Raw genomic sequence first — 19,857 nt, forward strand, 5'->3', positions numbered from 1 at the left:
TGTATGCATATATATATATATATATATATATATATATCCATACATGTGTGATATATATGCATACACTGACTGCCACATCATAGGATGATGTGCGCAGGTGTGCCCAGCATCTGCGCACGTCTGCCCCTAGTGGTCCACAGGGACTCAAGTATGTTGCAGTTGGATGTTTGCGGCGCATCCATTCTACAACAGTAGCCATCAGGCCCAGTGGGGTGAATAAAACATTGTCCTGATATATTTAAACGGAACAGAACAAAAAAGAAGAATGACCCCAGGTAACCCCCAACGTGAATACAAGGACAGTGCCTACATGTATATCGTATAGATACTGGGGGGTACCCAACAGAGGGTGACTCGGTACAAGCTCCGAGTATAATAGCAGAAAAAGAGAAGAGAAGCTTAAAGTACCAAACTAATAGTTAGAAAATGTTTTTATTATTATGAAATACATGATAAAAAAGTACACATATAATACATGCCACAGACAGGGTAGGGGAACAGGGAGGGAAAAAGAAGAAGCGCCACCCTGGAAGAGCACACTGGTCACAAGGGAGTATATAAAAAGATTATTGCTATAAGGTTATGAACATGAGGAACATACAACAGTGTATGGTACAATGACCACCTCATGAACACAATGTAAAAATTGATGAATGAAAAGATGTAAAGGGGGAGTAGAGATCAAAGAATTCCAACCAGTAGGCTGTCATGCACAAAGTACAAAAAGCATTAACAATGCAAATATGTCAATGAACAGGTAATGGAAAGCCAAGTGAGGTGTCTCAACATCGGCCGCATAGAACCATGGCGGGGAGACTGTGATCTAAAACTCACCAAGAGAGGACCAGATGTGGACAGGAACCAGGGTGGCGCTACTCCAACGCGCGTTTCGGTGTGCCTTCGTCAGGGGGTGTTCTGGTTGGAATTCTTTGATCTCTACTCCCCCTTTACATCTTTTCATTCATCAATTTTTACATTGTGTTCATGAGGTGGTCATTGTACCATACACTGTTGTATGTTCCTCATGTTCATAACCTTATAGCAATAATCTTTTTATATACTCCCTTGTGACCAGTGTGCTCTTCCAGGGTGGCGCTTCTTCTTTTTCCCTCCCTGTTCCCCTACCCTGTCTGTGGCATGTATTATATGTGTACTTTTTTATCATGTATTTCATAATAATAAAAACATTTTCTAACTATTAGTTTGGTACTTTAAGCTTCTCTTCTCTTTTTCTGCTATATTTAAACGGACCCCACACGGACATATGAGCCATAATTTACACATGAAAGGCCATTTGCACAGAATAAGTGCGCTGATCAGGGGCCGATATAGTGTAGATGGATGAAATGGGGACAATGAATAGGGCAATACATGGCATTTTAAATACGGTACACATAAAATTACAGTATTGGGAGGCGATAATATTGGTCGGTTGGGTATCCTGCAGGCTTAGTAAAGCTATTAATAAAATCTGTTGTGTCATGGTGAATAGAGTTGATGATCTATATATATAAATTGATCTCTACATGGGGTGAATAGAAGCAACGACGACCTCACACACAGGATCAGTGAGGCACCATTATCTGTGAGTTCCTTAGGGAATTGGGGGTTTTCTTCACCTGTAACAGGTTGGTTCCTATGACTGTATTTGGCGTCTAATGTTGATTACTTTTTTCTGCCCCCAACAGCGTGCACACAGGCTACGGCTGGAGGGATAGTGGACAGACTACTAACCCCACGGATTGTGTGGGGCCTGTTTTAGCGTTATCTGGACACGCAAGTAGTATCTGGTCACTTATTTGTTATCCCTATATCCATCACACATGTTATTATACATATGTGACTGTTTTGGGTGGTTGTCACTCCAAATATCCATGTGGGAACCATCCATGTGTGCATGAGCCTGTATACTTCTGTGGGATATTTGTGGGAGTTTGTACCGTATGCTCTATACCCACTATGGCGAGTGACTTACCCTCGATGTACCTCTTATAGGTTCTCTAACATGGTCTTTATATCTGACCCTTTAAAGCTATTTAATTATCGAACTGAACAGACTAGTAAATGATCTGGTCAAACTGTGTCATCACAACTGAGGGCCCTGCTGACTGCTTCGCTACCTCTTACCGATGCCAAAAAACAGCATTGTACAAATATATGTCCCCTGAGGAACCCGGCAATCAATTAGGGTGAAACGCGTTGGGACTTTGGCACCTGACTGTATGCCACCAATCTAGGAGGCAGTGCTCCTGGTGCCCAGCATTTGTGTATATATATCTTAATTATACACTGACAGGTACAAATGTGTACGGCAATTTCTAGTGTATGAACATCACACATTTACTGTGATGTGTGAAGGCTACACATTGACACTGTCTATCGGATGAAATATTTATTCGTAGATAATCACACATGTGGTTGTCTGTGCACCTTTATGATATAATCTGGGTAAGCAGTTGTCCACCCACGAGACGCAGCATCCATGAGTGTGGGTGGCCCACTGCTCCTCATACTGTAAATTATTATTTTCTTTTTTTTTTGTTCTGTATACCTAGAGTAGGCCCCGGAATAGGGATTCACCTACACTATAGGGTCAACTCAGGACCCACCAGGAGGTTCCAGAACACGGGATCGTCCTTATCAGGGCGGCTATTCCGTTCCTAGGCAGGGGTGCCGAGCCTAGGGCTAGGTATAGGGACAGATCAGAATCCATAACTGTCCACCTCGTCTACCATTAACCCATGCCAGTGGACGTTACAGTATCATCTCCTATGTCATCAAGGTTATATCTTTTTTTTGTTCTTTTTCTATGTGTGTCTGTGGGAGTTTGTTGTTTTATGTGTAAATTAGATTAAAGGTTACGTTTTACAACAGGTTGTACCCTGTGATTACATTAATTATACATATACACTACCTGTGTTTATCACTCCCTCTGACGGGATATTGTCTTAGCTGTGATCCATAATCAAAGACATCATAAACCTGTTTTCCACACCTCTGCCCCATGGCCATGCCCCTACTCCCAGCATTTTGAGACCAGGGGGGAGGACTCTGGGGATTTGATGAAGGCACACTATGATGTCACATGCCTGATGAGGGGGGAGGTGGGCTGTTCCTGAGGCTGATATAGGAGCCCCAAGCAAGGAACAGGGGTCTCTTGCAACCAGACTAGAATCAGAGACACATGGGAGAGAGCAGCTCCATGATGACCACCTGGAAAAGGCCTACTAACTCTGGAAGGATTAAGTATCTACCTGTGTAGCCCCTACCTACCCCTCACATACCCCATATACCCAATCCCTTCCCTGCCACCAACACATCCCATTGCAATCCCTATCTCTGCAGACCCTGTCCCACTAACTATACCCATACCCCCTACAACCCCTTGCCCATAACTCACCACCCTATGATCCCTCTCCCTGTCATCCACTCCTACCATTGCCCTGTACCTCAGCAATCACTAACCCTGGCATTGCTGAATCCCTAACCACCTAACAGGAGCATCCCTGTTATCACTTGCAAGGTATTAACCCTTGCATTGCTGTATCCAACCCTTGCATTGCTGGATCCCTACCCTTTAGTTCCCCTTAATACTTGCAAGGTATTAACCCTTGCATTGCTGGACCCCTACCCAATGTCTGTGGCCTGCATACACCCCTGTAGTGCCACCAATAACCCTTCGTCGTACTCTTAGGGATAGAATTAGACAGGTGGGGTGGGCTGCTAATACGTGTGTATGTGTGTGTGTGTGTGTATTGTATAGTTAGTTTGTGGGTAGAATTTGGGAACCGTGTAGTGTAGTTTAGTGCTGTATTTATAGTACTGTATTGTTAGTGTATTGCATGCGTAGTGCATTGTTGGTATTAATAAATACTATGTTTTATATAAAACAATCTGTGTACTGTGTGGTTATTAGCGATAGTTAGTTTAGTAAGGCAGTTAGCTTAGTGATTAGTGTAAGGCAAAGTATAGTGAAAGTATTGTGTTATTGTTATATAAAGGTATAAATAGGCGGAGTCATCAATAGACGGCTCCTCCTATTTATGAATATGAATTATTGATATTTGCATAAATATTGGTGATTAATATTCCCCCTTTACAACTGTATACCCACTGCACTGTTGCAGTAATTTCTGGTGAAAGAGTATAAGAACGTATTTAATTAAAAACAGAGAAATATATACCCACTGCACTGTTGCAGTTATTTCTGTTGACAGAGTATAGTGGCCGTATTTCAGTAATACAAGAAAAATATATACCCACTGCACTGTTGCAGTAATTTCTGGTGAAAAGAGTATAAGGCTACATGCACACGACCATGGTGTGTTTTGCGGTCCGCAAATCGCGGATCCGCAAAACACGGATGGCGTCCGTGCGCGTTCCGCAATTTGCGGAACGGCACGGACAGCCTTTAATATAATTGCCTATTCTTGTCCGCAAAGCGAGAGAAATACATACCCACTGCACTGTTACAGTTATTTCTGGTGAAAGCGTATAGTGGCCTTATTTCAGTAATACAAGAAAAATACATACCCACTGCACTGTTGCAGAGTTTCTGGTGAAACAGTATAAGGCCCCCTGCACACGAACGTGTTCTTCCCGTTGCCGTATTGCGGATCCGCAATACATGGGTGCCATTCCGTGGGCATTCCGCATCATCGATGCGGACCCATTCACTTGAATAGGTTCGCAAATCCGGAGTTGCGGAATGGTGCAGAACAGAAGCACGGAACGGAACCCTACGGAAGCACTACGGAGTGCTTCCGTGGGGTTTGTTCCCATACTTCCGTTCCGCAAAAAGATAGAACATGTCCTATCTTTTTGCGATCCGCTGCAGCTGCCCCACGGACTGTTTGTGCATTGCGGCCCGCATTTTGCAGGCCGCAGCACGACCACGGGGTGCACACGTTCGTGTGCAGGGGGCCTAAGGCCGTATTTCAGTAATACAAGAAAAATATATACCCACTGCACTGTTGCAGTTATTTCTGTTTAAAGCATATAGGGCAGTATTTCAGTAATAATAGAAAAATATATACCCACTGCACTGTTGCAGTTATTTCTGGTGAAAGCGTATAGTGGCTTTATATCAGTAATACAAGAAAAATATATACCCACTACATTGTTGCAGTAATTTCTGGTGAAAGTGTATAGTGGCCTATTTCAGTTCAACAAGAAATATATTAACTCAGGTCACTTGTGCAGTCATTTCATACACACAGTTGACATTTTGTGTTATTTGTGTTCAAACCATTTATTGCCAGTTTAGTACAAGCAGAGAAAAATATACACAGTTTACATTTTGGTGCTATTTGCGCTAAAAGCGTTTATTGCCATATGTAAGAAACAAAAGCGAAAAATATACGCAGTTAACTTTTCCTGTTATTTACGCTAAAATCATTTATTGGCCTTTTTCATTCGAATACGAGAAATATACATGCTGTCACGTTTGGTTTTATTTCCACTATAATAATTTAGTGGCCTATTTCAGTCCAAAACGAGAAATATATATGCAGTCACGTTTGGTTTTATTTCCACTATAATAATTTAGTGGCCTATTTCAGTCCAAAACGAGAAATATATATGCAGTCACGTTGACTTGTATTTGTGCTAAAAGTGGTTAGTGGCCTATTTCTGTCCAAAAAGAGAAATATATTCTGGGCTTTTAGGGTCCATTCACACATCCGCAATTCCGCTCCGCATTTTGCGGAACGGAATTGCGGACCCATTCATTTCTATAGAAAGGACAAAAATAGGCATGTTCTATTAGTGCCGGCATCTATTAGAGCGGAACGCACATTGCCGGTGTCCGTGTTTTGTGGATCCACAAAACACACACTGATGTGTGAATGGACCCTTAGGGTTGTTTTAATTTGCTTTTAATTATTTTAGTTAACCCTAAAAATATGTCAGACAGAGAAGTGCCAGGACATGCACAGAGGAGTAGCAGAGGCATAAATGTTTCTGACGCAGGCAGAGGTTGCAGCAGATTAAGGAGTCGTGGCAGCAGGAGTCGCAGCGAGAGGCTTGAGCTCCCGTGTCATCTACTGGTCGTGCCTTGACCAGCAACCCAGCGGTTATTGATTGGTTAACTCGGTCATCCAATTCATCCCAAGTGACATCGGACACGCCCAGCCAACAGTTGGTGGGTTCATCAGACACAGCCCCTAGTTGGCATGGACCGGGATTGGGCCCTGTTCCCTCACCTGTCCTCAAACTGCCTCTGTCCTTTGCTGTTCCCTCAGCCACAGAAGTACTATCTGCTGTGGGCTCAGTTCTACTATTCAGCGAGGACAAATTACTCGAAGACAGTCAGCAGCTAATGCCCAGCCAATATTTGGAGGAGACATCCGCCACTTCCTCCGCTAGGCGGGCATGTAGTGATGAGGAGACTAGCGTGGGAGGTGGTGTTGCGAGCGGTCAGGCTCCTGACCCAGAGAGAGTTGAGGAGGACACCAGTGACTTGCAGACACTACTCGATGATGATGAAGCCGATCGCACTTGGGAGCCGGGTGAAGAAGGGGCTTCATCATCATCGTGAGAAGAGGGTGGCAGCTTGCCCACGAGGCAGCGGCTGAGCCAGCAACGTGGTAGCATGGCTGGGAGTCAGCAGGGTGGCAACAGTGGGAGGTCGTCAGCCAAACGGGCCCAGGGTAGACCACCCGCTTCGCAGCAGCCCAGCCTAGTTCACGCAAGCAGCGGCACTAGCAGTCAGTCAGTGCGGAGTGTTGGGGGGAATATCAGCTACTCGGCGGTGTCGCAGTTTTTTGTCAAGACTCCGGAGGAGGTAAACATGACCATATGTCAAATCTGTGGACAGAAGGTAAGGGGTAGCCAGGGGGCCAATGTTGGCACCACTATCCTGCGACAACTTATGCAGCGACACCATAAAGTAGCCTGGGACAATCGTGGCTTTGATGTGGTGGTCCAGCCTGCCGCAGCCACCGATGCATCACCTATTGGCACGCACCCCATTGAAGGCAGTCAAGGCTCCACCGGCTCAGCAGAAGGGAGCTGTCTGTCTGTCCCATCGTCTGCTTGTCCTGAAGCTCCTGCTCTTCCTCCTTCTACTCCTCGTCAGTCAATCCACCAGAAATCAATCACTGAAGCGATTGCCAAGAGACAGCAGTATGCATGCACGCATCCAACGGCGCAGAAGCTGAACGTGCTCCTGGCCAAGTTGCTGGTGCTGCAGTCCCTCCCTTTCCAAGTGGTGGACTCTGCACCTTTCATAGAACTGATGCCAAGCTGAGGTGGAGAGTCCTAAGCCATCATTTATTTTCACTAAAGGCAGTACCAGCCCTGCACACGTTTGTAGAAAAGAAGGTGGGCCAGTCCTTGAGCATGTCTGTGGTTGCCAAAGTGCACGGTAGTTCCGACGTGTGGAGCTGTAACTACGGTCAGGGACAATACATGTCCTTTATGGCCCACTGGGTGAATGTGGTTCCTGCACAGCCACACCAGCAACTTGGCCAGGTGACGCCGCTTCCACCTCCACGTGGTCACACCATTTGTCCTGCGACAATGTCCGCCTCTGCCTCCTCATCCTCCACCATGTCCTCAGCCTCCACTGCAGGGACAAGTCACAGTGCCCCTTCAGCATTCCACATGGCCAGGGCACGGCGGTGTCACACGGCTCTGCACCTGGTTTGCCTGGGCGAGCGTAGGCACACATAGGAGGAACTGCTCCGTGTCCTTTCTCCGCGACAACTGAAAATCGTAACCATGGTGACTAGTGATGGGCAAACATCTGCCGGGACGGTTCGTGATCGTGCAAACGCGATCAATTGTTTGCGAACCGCAAGTTCGCGGCGGGTCCCATTTATTTTAATGGCAGGCGAACCTGAAAAACCTTCAGCTCATATTTGCAGCCAAGAAATAATTACTAGAAGTGCACAAATAGTCCCACAACATGGACAGTGACATACCAGATGTATTATTCGAATTTGCAATCTCCATTCATTATTGTTTTCAATGCAAAATATCGGCAGTATAATTTTCGTGTACGCGCATGCGCAAAATAGGTTTTTTTGGGGGGCGACTGATATATCACACCAGTTTCAATTATTTTTTCCAATACTGTTTGTCACTGTGTGTAGCAGAGGGAACGCAGCAAAACCGAAAACAAATGCTGCAGTACCCAAATGCACTATAAAGAAAGTATATTGGTATATAACACCCCGCTTCAATCAGTTGTTTTGGGGGGCAACTGGTATATCACACCAGTTATAATTATTTTTTTCAATACCGTTTGTCACTGTGTGTAGCAGAGGGAACGCAGCAAAACAGCAAACAAATGCTGCAGTACCCAAATGCACTATATAGAAAGTATATTATTGGCATATAACACCCTGCTTCTATAATTTTTTGGGGGGGGCAACTGGTATATCACACCAGTTATCATTATTTTTTTAATTGCATTTGTCACTCTGTGTAGCTGCAGTATCGCTGCAGAACCGCTCACCACTGCTGCACAATACAAATCCACTATAATATGCTTTCTATGTTAGAAAGTATATTATAAGTGTATTACACCCCTCTATACTGCACACCTATCAATAGTACACCTATACCAGTCCTTAAAAGGACTTTTGTGGACCTATTTGATAGCGTTTTTGTCCCTAACAGTCTGTCCCTGCTCCACACAGCAACCTTTCCCTACACTGACAAAAGACTGAATGTAAAATGGCAGCCAGATCAGGTCTATTTATAAGGTAGGGGTTATGATCATGTGCTGAAATTTTTCAATTGGCTGTCCTGTACCACCTGATGGATGTGTCATGGGTCAAAGTTCTTTACAATGTAAAAGAATATGGCGGACGCGAATATCTCCATATGTTTGCATGTTTGGCGAATCGCGAACACGCAAAGTTCCCTGTGAACCGACCGCCAGGCGAACCGCAAAGCCATCTCTAATGGTGACCGACAACAGGAAGAACATGTTGTCGGTGCTGCGTCAAGGAAGGTTGAGCCATGCGCCCTGCATGGCACACGTGTTCAATCTGGTTGTCACGCGGTTCCTGAAGTCTTCCACCCATCTGCAAGACATCCTAAAAATGGCCAGGAAACTTTTCATGCACTTCAGCCACTCATACACCGCAAATCACACCCTCCTTGAGCTGCAGCAGTAGAATGGCAACCCCCCAACATAGGCTGATATGCGATGTTTCTACCCTTAGGAATTCCACCCTCCAAATGTTGGACCGACTGTAGGAACAGAAAGGCCATCAACGATTTCTTGATGATCCAAGCGGATAGGAGTACTCCTCTTTGTAACTTCGATGTCAGCCAGTGGCAGCTCATGCGTGACACCTGCTGTTTGCTCAGGCCCTTTGAGGAGGCCATGTTATTTGTCAGTCACCAGAACTACGGTATGAAGGCCGTCATTCCACTGCTTAATCTCCTGGAACAGATGCTGGTGAATATGGCTTGTCAGGGGACTGGAGACGTGGCACCTAGATCTCATGGTCACGTGAGTCCTGTGGGGGCTGAACTGGAAGAGGAGAAGGAGGGGGAGGAGGACATTGGAGCACAGGCAATATGTAGCCAATTGAGTGTTTTTTCTACTGCAGTGACAGGAGAGGAGGAGCAGGAGCAACCGGAGGAGCAAGAGGGTGATGAGGAAGATGAGACAGAGGACCCAGACACACCGTGGCAGTATGCAGTGGAGATGGATGCAGGGAATCCCTCAGAGTCACTTGCACAAATAGCCTGCTGCATGCTCACTTGTTTGCGTAGCGACAGCAGAATTGTCACCATTCGGCAGAGGGATGACTTCTGGCTCTCCACCATGTTGGACCCTCGCTACCGTTCCAAAATGGGGGCCTTTTTTAGACCCACTGAGAGGGAGGACAAACTGAAGTACGACAGACACCCTTTGTAGTCAGTTGGCCTCTACCTATCTGCGCCATCGTCCATCCTCTCGCAGGTCTGACCGGGGGGGCCCTCTGCACTCACATTCCACTGCCATGGCTGCTGGGGAGGGGTGCGGTGGCAGGAACAGTAGCAGCTCCATCAGCAGCATCTAGAGTCCATGATGAGCAGCTTTCTTCACCCGCATAGTGAAGAAACTACTCACCAACAGCAGCAGGAAGACCTGGAGCAGGACCTGAACCAGCAGGTGGTGGCATACTTGGACAGCACCCTGCCACCCCACATTGAAGATCCGCTGGACTACTGGGCAGCCAAACTGGATTTGTGGCCACAATTAGCAGAGTTTGCCCTGGAAAAGCTGTCCTGCCCAGCCAGTACTGTGGCATCAGAGTGGGTGTTTAGTGCAGCGGGGGCCATAGTTACCCCAAGAAGAACTCGCCTGTCCACCAAAATATGGAAAGACTTACTTTTGTAAAGATGAATCAGGCGTGGATCGACAAGGATTTCCACCCACTGATGCCTGATGCAGCAGATTAGATCATCCATCTCCACACTATGTCACCATGCCACTCTGTGGTATCATGCTGCTGCTGTTGCTGCCATCTCCACACTATGTCACCTTGCCACTCTGTGGTATCATGCTGCTGCTGTTGCTGCCATCTCCACACTATGTCACCTTGCCACTCTGTGGTATCATGCTGCTGCTGTTGCTGCCATCTCCACACTATGTCACCTTGCCACTCTGTGGTATCATGCTGCTGCTTATGCTGCCATCTCCACACTATGTCACCTTGCCACTCTGTGGTATCATGCTGCTGCTGTTGCTGCCATCTCAACATTGTCACCTTGCCACTATGTGGCCTCCTCATGCTGCCATCTCCACACTATGTCACCTTGCCACTCATTTTTATCATTATGCTGCTGCTGCTTAAATGGCCTTAGACTGATCACCCGCCCCACAATAAAATTTAGGTTTTGGAACCGACAAACCCAACTTGCTTTTGAGGGCTGCATTAATCTGCAGGTTACCGTCGTACAGCTCTACAGATAACTTTCCATCTGCATTTTTCTCAACAATCTGTGCCGTCACTCTTTTATCCAGATTCTGTCATTGTGCCACTCTGTGGCCTCCTCATGCTGCTGCCACCTACAGAATCTGTCATTGAGCCACTCTGTAGCCTCCTGATGCTGTCGCCAACTCCAGACTCTTTCATTGTGTCACTCTGTGGCCTTCTCATACTGCTGCCAACTACACACTCTGTCATTGTGCCACTCTGTGGCCTCCTCATGCTGCCGCCACGTTCAGACTCTTTCATTTTTCCACTCTGTAGCCTTCTTGACACTAACATTGACCTGTAAGACTGAGTTAATACTTGAGGTATTTGGTCAGTTTTGGCCCCGTGACTGCCCAAATAAGTGAAGTGTGCAGTGATTCTAATAGCGACGCCTGTCATCTGCATGTCATCCTCACTGACAGTATTATTTCACTAACCCAGCACACTCCCTATGCTTGTTACTGCAAGGCACAGTGTTCCACATCCATATAAAGGCTCTCTGCAGCCTGGAAATAGCAATTTTTTAACGCGATTAGCCGCTAATAAATTTGGATCTAAGCACATTTTTTCTGAAAAGTCGGCGAACCAGCCGAATCAAATTTTTTTTAAATTCGCTCATCTCTATTTCCGGGCAGTTTTTGGACCCTTTTTGAATATTGGCACCACATTTGCTATGCGCCAATCCTGTGGAACATTCCCTGTTAGTATAGAGTCCTTTATCAGAAATAAGGGTCTGGCTATGACATTACTTAATTCTCTTAGGATACGGGGGTGTATGCCATCTGGTCCTGGCAATTTTGTCTATTTTAATCTTTTTAAGACGCTGCTGTACTTCTTTCTGGGTCAGACAGGGCACTTTTAATGGGGAATTTACTTTTACATTCTGCATTTCATCTGACAGTTTATTTTCTTCAGTGAATACAGTGGAGAAAAAAATATTTAATAGCTTTGCTTTCTCCTCATCGCTCCCTGCAACTCCCCCCTCATCACTATGTAAACGGCCGACACCTTCAGATTTATACTTTTTACCATTTATATAATTGAACATTTTAGGGTTAGTTTTGCTCTCTTTGGCAATTAATCTCTCGGTATCTAATTTGGCTTCTTTTAATTGTTTTTTACATATTCAATTTTTTTCCGTATAATTTCTCAGTGCTTCCTCGCTACCCTCCTGTTTTAGTGATTTAAATGCTTTCTTTTTGTCATTTATTGCTTTCTTTACAGTGCTATTTATCCACATTGGTTTCTTCTTGTTCCTTAAAGGGTTTCTGTCACCTAAAAAATGGGTATTAAGCTGGATGACATTAGCGATGTGCAAATGTAATCTGAACATAATTAAATTAGTGCCATCTCACTGCCTGCCGCCGTTATTGAGAAAATCAAACTTGTATCATATGCTAATTAGCCTCTATGAGCAGGGGGGGGCGTTGCCCCTGCTCCTAGAGGCTCAGTTCTACCACCTCTAGCCACGCCCTGCTACACTAGATTGACAGGACCAGGCAGCATTGGTCTATTACCTCCGGCCCTGTCTGCAGTGTAAATATCACGCCATTCAGTATTCAGCACAGACACAGTGAGGAAGCTGGCAGCCGGTGAGTGCCCTTCACTCACTGCGCCTGCGCCGTATACTGAATGGGACGGCGCAGGTGCGAGATTTACACTGCAGCCAGCGTCAGAGGTAGGAGACCAAGGCTGCCTGGCCCTGTCAATCTAGCGTACCTCTCACAATTAGATTTTAGGATGCTTTTAAAAATATCCAATTTTCTGGCTGTATTTTTATTTTTGAGGACTTTGTCCCAGTTAGTTAGGTCTATGGCCCCTCTTAGTTGGCAAAATTTAGATTTTTTTTGAAGTTTGGTATTTTTGTCTCTCCCTAAAGAAACACTCTTTTGAATGATAATTGGAAGGTTATTACTTTATGGTCACTATTTCCCAGGTGTCCCCCAACCTGCATATCTGTTGTTCTGTCAGGTCTATTGGTTAATACTAAGTCCAGTATGGCTGTCCCTCTAGTCGGGTCCTGAACCAGTTGGGAAGGGTAATTGTCTTTGGTTATTGCCAAGAACCTGTTTACTTTATGAGATGTACAGGTTTCAGTTTCCCAGTCTATATCTGGGTAGTTGAAGTCCCCTATAATAACTACCTTATTATGATTTGCCGCCTCATCTATCTCGTTTAGTAGTAGATTTCCTGTGGACTCCGGTATATTAGGTGGTTTATAATAAACTCCTATTAGTAATTTATTATTGTTTTTGCCTCCATGTATTTCTACCCACAGTGACTCCACATGTTCATGTCCCCTTACTCATATCTTCTCGGACTGTGGGCTTTAGACAGGACTTTACATAAAGGCAGACCCCTCCCTCTCTCCGGTTTTGGCGATCCTTTCTAAACAGACTGCAACCCTGTACATTAACTGCCCAGTCATAACTATCATCCAGCCATGTCTCAGTTATTCCCACTATGTCATATTCCCCCTCACACATCACTAATTCCAGTTCCACAGTTTTATTAGTCAGGCTTCTGGCATTAGTATACATACATTTAAGAGGTTTATGTATATTTTTTACCCTACACTTTCCTTCTGAACTGTTCTACTACCTCCTTCCATTCCTCCCCCAGTTCCATTACCTTTCCCAGGTCTTCCCCTCCTATAGCGTAATTACCCTCCCCCCCCAGTCCCTAGTTTAAACACTCCTCCAACTTTCTAGCCAACTTCTCCCTCAACACGGCTGCCCCTTCCCCATTGAGGTGCAGCCCATCCGTAGCCGAGAGAAAAGTCAGCCCAGTTCTCCAGGAACCCAAAGCCCTCCTTCCTGCACCAGTTCTTGAGCCACTTGTTAACCTCCCTAATCTCCAGCTGCCTTTCTTGTGTGGCTCGTGGTACAGGCAGTATTTCGGAAAATACTACCTTTAAGGTCCTTGCCCTAAGCTTTTCACCTAAATCCCTAAAATGATTTTTAAGGACGCTCCACCTACCTTTAACTTTGTCATTGGTTCCAATATGGACCATGACCGCTGGATCTTCTCTAGCCCCTCCCAGTAATCTGTCAACCCGATCCGCGATGTGTCGAACTCGAGTGCCAGGAAGACAACACACCGTTCGACGATCCTGGTCTTTGTGACAGATTGCCCTATCTGTACCCCTAATAATTGAGTCTCCCACTACCAGCACCCATCTGGCCTGCTCAGCTCTCCTGGTCCCCTGCTTACTGGAGCCGACATTCCCCTGCAGAAGTGCTCTCTCTGAACTGACATTCACAGGAAATGTAATCGCGTCTATTAGCCGTCCAGTGGTGAATTTGTTTTGGGATACAGCCTGTTTTGGGGCGTACAAATAGGAAATCTAATTGCGTCTATTAGCCATTCATTGGTGAAATTATTTTGGGATACAGCCTGTTTTGGGGCGTACAAATAGGAAATCTAATTGCGTCTATTAGCCATTCATTGGTGAAATTTATTTTGGGATACAGCCTGTTTTGCGCAAATTGCTCAGTGAATGCTGAGTTTCTTATGTAGGGACTGAATAATTGTCTATTAGCCATTAAGTGGTGACATTTTTTGGGTATACAGCCTGTTTTGGGGTGTACAAATAGGAAATCTAATTGCATCCATTAGCCATATCTTCTGTAGGGACTGAATAATCGTCTATTAGCCGTTCAGTGGTGAAATTTTGGGATACAGCCTGTTTTGTGCAAATTGCTCAGTGAATGCGGAGTTTCTTCATTAGGGACTGAATAATCGTCTATTAGCAGTTCAGTGGTGACATTTTTTTGGGCTACAGCCTGTTTTGGGGTGTAATAAAAAGGAAATCTAATTGCGTCCATTAGCCGTTCAGTGGTGACATTTTTTTGGGCTACAGCCTGTTTTGGGGTGTAATAAAAAGGAAATCTAATTGCGTCCATTAGCCGTTCAGTGGTGAAATTTTTTGGGGATACAGCCTGTTTTGGGGTGTACAAATAGGAAATCTAATTGCGTCTATTAGTCGTTCATTTTTGGGATACAGCCTGTTTTGGGGTAAATTAATTTACATTAATTTTATTTAATTAATTTTTTTTACAGTATGTCAGACAGACAAGTGACAAGCCCTTCAAAGGGAATGGGCAGTGGCCAAAATGTTTCTGGCACAGGCAGAAGTAGCGGCAGAAGAAGGGTGGGGTGGCAGCAGGATTCGCAGAGAGAGGCCTGAACTCCCAGTGTCATCTAGCGCTCGTGTCTTGACCAGCAACCCAGCAGTGCTTCAATGGTTGACTTGGTCTTCAACTTCGTAGCAAGTGATATCAGACTCCCCCAGCCAAGAGTCGGTGGGTTCCTCTGACATGACGCTTAGTTGGCATGGCCCGAGAGCAAGCCCTGTGCTCTCAACTGTCCTCAACCTGCCTCTGTCATTTTCTGTTCCCTCAGAGCAAGAAGTATTATATGCCGTAGGCTCGGCTCCACTTTTCAACGAGGACGAGCTACTAGAGGACAGTCAGCAGCTACTGCCCAGCCAGGATCTGGAGGAGACATCCACAGCTTCCTCTGGTAGGCGGGCAAGTATAGATGATGAGAGTCACGTGGGAGCAGGTGTTGCAAGCGGTTAGGCTCCTGGCTCTGAGATCGTTGAGGGGGACATCAGTGACGTGCAGACAGAAGCGGATGATGATGATGTAGCCGATCGCACTTGGGAGCCAGGTGAAGAAGGGGCTTCATCATCATCATTATCATCATCAGCAGCAGAAGAGGGTGGCAGCTTGCACGTGAGGCAGCGGCCGAGCCAGCAAGGTGGTACCGTGGCCATGAGTCAGCAGGGTGGCAGCAGTGGGAGGTCGGGAGGCAAACGTTCCCGGGGTAGACAACCCCCTTCGCAGGAGCCTACCTGCCCTGAAAGTAGCGGTGCAGGGGTTCATGGGGGCAGTGGTAGCAGGCCCTCAGTGCGAAGTGTTGGGAGGAAAATACCACACTCGGCCGTGTGGCAATTTTTTGTTAAGCCACCAGAGGACGTGAACATGGCCATTTGCCTAAATTGTGGGCAGAAGGTGAAGCGTGGCCAGGGTGCCAATGTTGGCACCACGTTCCTGCGTCAACACATGCAGCATCACCATAAAGTGGGCTGGGAGAACAGTGACAGCCTTCCGCAGCAACCGCTGCATCGCCCAGTGGCATGCACCCAATTTCATACAGTCAAGGCTCCACCACCTCAGCCAAAGGGAGCTGTCTGTCCTTCCCATCATCTGCTGGTCCTGATGCTCCTGCTCCTCATCCTCCTACTCCTCATCAGTCATTCCGTCAGCAATCTATCACCGAAGCGATTGCCAAGAGACAACAGTATGCGTGCACTCATTCAACGGCGCAGAAGCTGAACGTGCTCCTGGCCAAGTTGCTGGTGCTGCAGTCCCTCCCTTTCTAAGTGGTGGACTCTGTACCTTTCAAAGAACTGATGGCTTGTGCTGAGCCGAGGTGGAGAGTCCCAAGCCATAATTTCTTTGCAAAAAAGGCAGTACCAGCCCTGCACACACATGTAGAACAGAAGGTAGGCCAGTCCTTGAGCCTGTCGATGGCTGCCAAAGTGCACGGCAGCACCGACGTGTTGAGCTGTAACTACGGTCAAGGCCAATATATGTCCTTTACGGCCCACTGGGTAAATGTGGTTCCTGCCCAGCCACACTAGTAACTTGGCCAGGTGACGCCTCTTCTACCTCAACATTCTCTTGCTGTTGGTCCTGCGACAATGTCCACCTCGGCCTCCTCATCCTCCATGGTGTCCTCAGCCTCCACTGCAGGGACAATTCACAGTGCTCCCCCAGCATATCACATGTGCTGGGCACAGCGGTGTCACGCTGTTCTGCACCTAGTTTGCCTGGGTGAACAGAGTCACACAGGGGAGGAACTGCTCTGCGTCCTTCATCAAGAAATTGAATCCTGTCTTTCTCCTCAACAACTCAAAATCGGAACCATGTTGACCGACAACATGGTGTCGGTGCTGCATCAAGGAGGGCTGAGCCATGTGTCCTGCATGGCGCACGTGTTTAATCTGGTTGTAAAGCAGCTCCTGATGTCTTCACCCTATCTGCAAGACATCCTCAAAATGGCCAGGAAACTTTGCATGCACTTCAACCACCCGTACACTGCAAAGCGTGCCCTACTTGAGCTGCAGCTGCAGAACCGCATCCCTCAACATAGGCTGATATGCGAAGTTTCCACCCATTGAAATTCCACCCTCCATATGTTGGACTGATTATATGAACAGAGAAAGGCTATAAACTATTTCTTAACGATACAGGCGGACAGAGGTACTCCCCTGTGTAACGTTGATGTTAGCCAGTGGCAGCTCATGCATGACACCTGCCGTTTGCTCGGGTCCTTTGAAGAGGCCACTTTATTTGTCAGTCGCCAGGACTACAGGATAAAAAAAAAAATCCATTCCACTGATTCAGGTCCCTGAACAGATGCTGCTAAATCTGTCTGGCCAGGGGACTGGAGTTGTGGTGACTACATATCATGGCCACATGAGCCCTGTGGGGGCTGAACTAGAGGAGGAGGAGGAGGAGGAGGACATTCAAGCACAAGCAATGCATAGAGAAATGGCTGGTTTTTCTACACAGGTGACAGGAAAGGAGGAGGAGCAGAAGTAGGCAGAGGAGCTACAGGGCGATGAGGAAGATGAAGCAGATCACCCAGACACACCGTGGCAGTAGTATGCAATGGATATAGAGGTAGGGAGTCCCTCCGAGTCACTTGCGCAAATGTCCCGATGCATGCTCAGTTACTTGCGTAGTGACAGTCGAATTGTCACCTTTCGGCAGAGGGATAGCTACTGGCCCTACACTATGTTAGACTCTCGCCATTGGTCCAAAATGTTTTTTTTTTGTACACCCGCTGAGAGGGAGAACAAACTGAACTACTATCGAGACATCCTTTTTAGTTAGTTAGCCGCTGCAAATGTGCGCTATCGCCATCCTCACGCAGGGCCCTCTGCGCTCATGTTCCACTGCCATGGCTGCTGGGGGGGGCAGGAGCAGTACCAGCTCCATCAGCAGCAACTTATGTCTAGAGTCACTAATAAGCAGTTTTCTTCACCCGCCTACGGAAGAAACTACTGACCAGCAGCCGCAGCTAGACATAGAGCAGAACCTGAACCAGCAGGTTGTGGCATACTTGGACTGCACCCTGCCACCCCACATCAAAGATCCCCTGGACTACTGGGCAGCCAGACTCGATTTGTGGCCGCAACTGGCTGAGTTTGCCCTGGACAAGCTTTCCTGCCCGGGCCAGCAGTGTGGCATCAGAGCGGGTGTTTAGTGCGGCGAGGGCCATAGTTACCCCAAGGAGAACTCGTCTGTCCAACCAAAATGTGGAGAAACTGACCTTTCTGAAGATGAATCAGGCGTGGATCAGCCAGGATTTTCAAACACCAATGTCTGATGCATCAAACTAGATCATTCATGGTGCCACACCTAAACTTTGTCAAAAGAGACCTGTTTCTTCTGGCTACCTGCTTCAGCTACTATTCTGATGCTGCCACCCGCCTGATGCCACACCTGCTGCCAGGTGCTCCTACTGCCACCCACCATCTTCAGCTGATACTGGTATTGCCCCCCACCTCACCACTCTGTCACTGGGCCACTCTGTGGTTTCCTCATGCTGCTGCCACATCACCACTCTGTGATATCCTCATGCTGCTGCCACCTCATCACTATGTCACTGGGCCACTCTGTGGTCTCCTCATGCTGCTGCCCCATTCCCACCCTGTCACTGGGCCACTCTGTGGACTTCTCATGCTGTTTTTACCTTCCCCACTCTCTTTTTGGCCTGGTTGACATCATCATTTATTTGATTTCTTCTGATCTGTCATAAGGAAGGAAAAATGAGACGCACAACAGATCCTGTCTATGTAGCAACTGTAAGGCCTGTATGACATGGTCCCTATTTTGCATCAGAATTAGCTGATATTGGTAGCCAAAGGCAGGAGTGGATACAAAACACAAAGGACATGCAAATATTCTATTCACGTGTCATCTCTATTTTGGATCCACTCCAAGGCGGATGCTCAACAGACAGGATCCGTTTTTTGGGGGTTATTGTTCTGACGGATCAGAGTGAGGGCAAAATAATCAGTGATGTCAACACAAACTTAATGCTGACACCCTCTCCACCCTGTCAGAGGGGCTCTGCTAGTATAAGCGTTTAATAGAACAGATTCTGTAGGAATCTATCTGGAATCAGCTGACGACAGTGTAAAAGGAGTGCGCTCTTTAACGCTATAGTAGGATCTTGGGCCTCTGCACGGTTCTTTATACCTGGCGATAAAATTGACCAGTAAAGCTGAGTTCACACTTGAGTTATTTGGTCAGTTTTGGCCCCATAACTGCGCAAATAAATGAAATGTGCATTGATTCTAAGAGTGTGTGTCAGGCGCAGCACTATGAAGTGCCTTTTGAGCTGTGGCATTAGAAGAATTTTGATATGTCTGACTTTTAGTCTAACCAGACTGTCTATTACTCTGTAATTCCTCTAGCGCCGTTCTATGGAAACAGTAGGTTTAAAGAGCACACCAAATGCTTCAAATTACTTCTTTATTAACTTCAACTTTTCTTCATATATAACACTGCTGCCTCCGCAGCAGATAGTCCATGTACAAAACATGTGTTGAAAAGATATCACAAAATGGAGGTATGATTAAGATGGTGGTTCAACTGTTCAATCTTGTCATTCAATATAAAATGGTGGATATATTTCCCTCTTCAGTATCTGTACTCTCACTTTAAGTTATGATTTCTCTGATCTAATAGTTCTACTGCATATTGCAGTTTTCTTTTGCAATTTGTATGGATTGCTATTTGTAGTTTGCAATTGGTGGAACTGTAAGTAAACACATATAACCAGTTCAATTAGATTGCCTTATTATCAAATTATGTGGTAGATATACAGCAGTGATCGCTACATTTGTATC

This window comes from Bufo gargarizans, chromosome 8 (assembly GCF_014858855.1).
Source record: "Bufo gargarizans isolate SCDJY-AF-19 chromosome 8, ASM1485885v1, whole genome shotgun sequence".
NCBI lineage: Eukaryota > Metazoa > Chordata > Amphibia > Anura > Bufonidae > Bufo > Bufo gargarizans.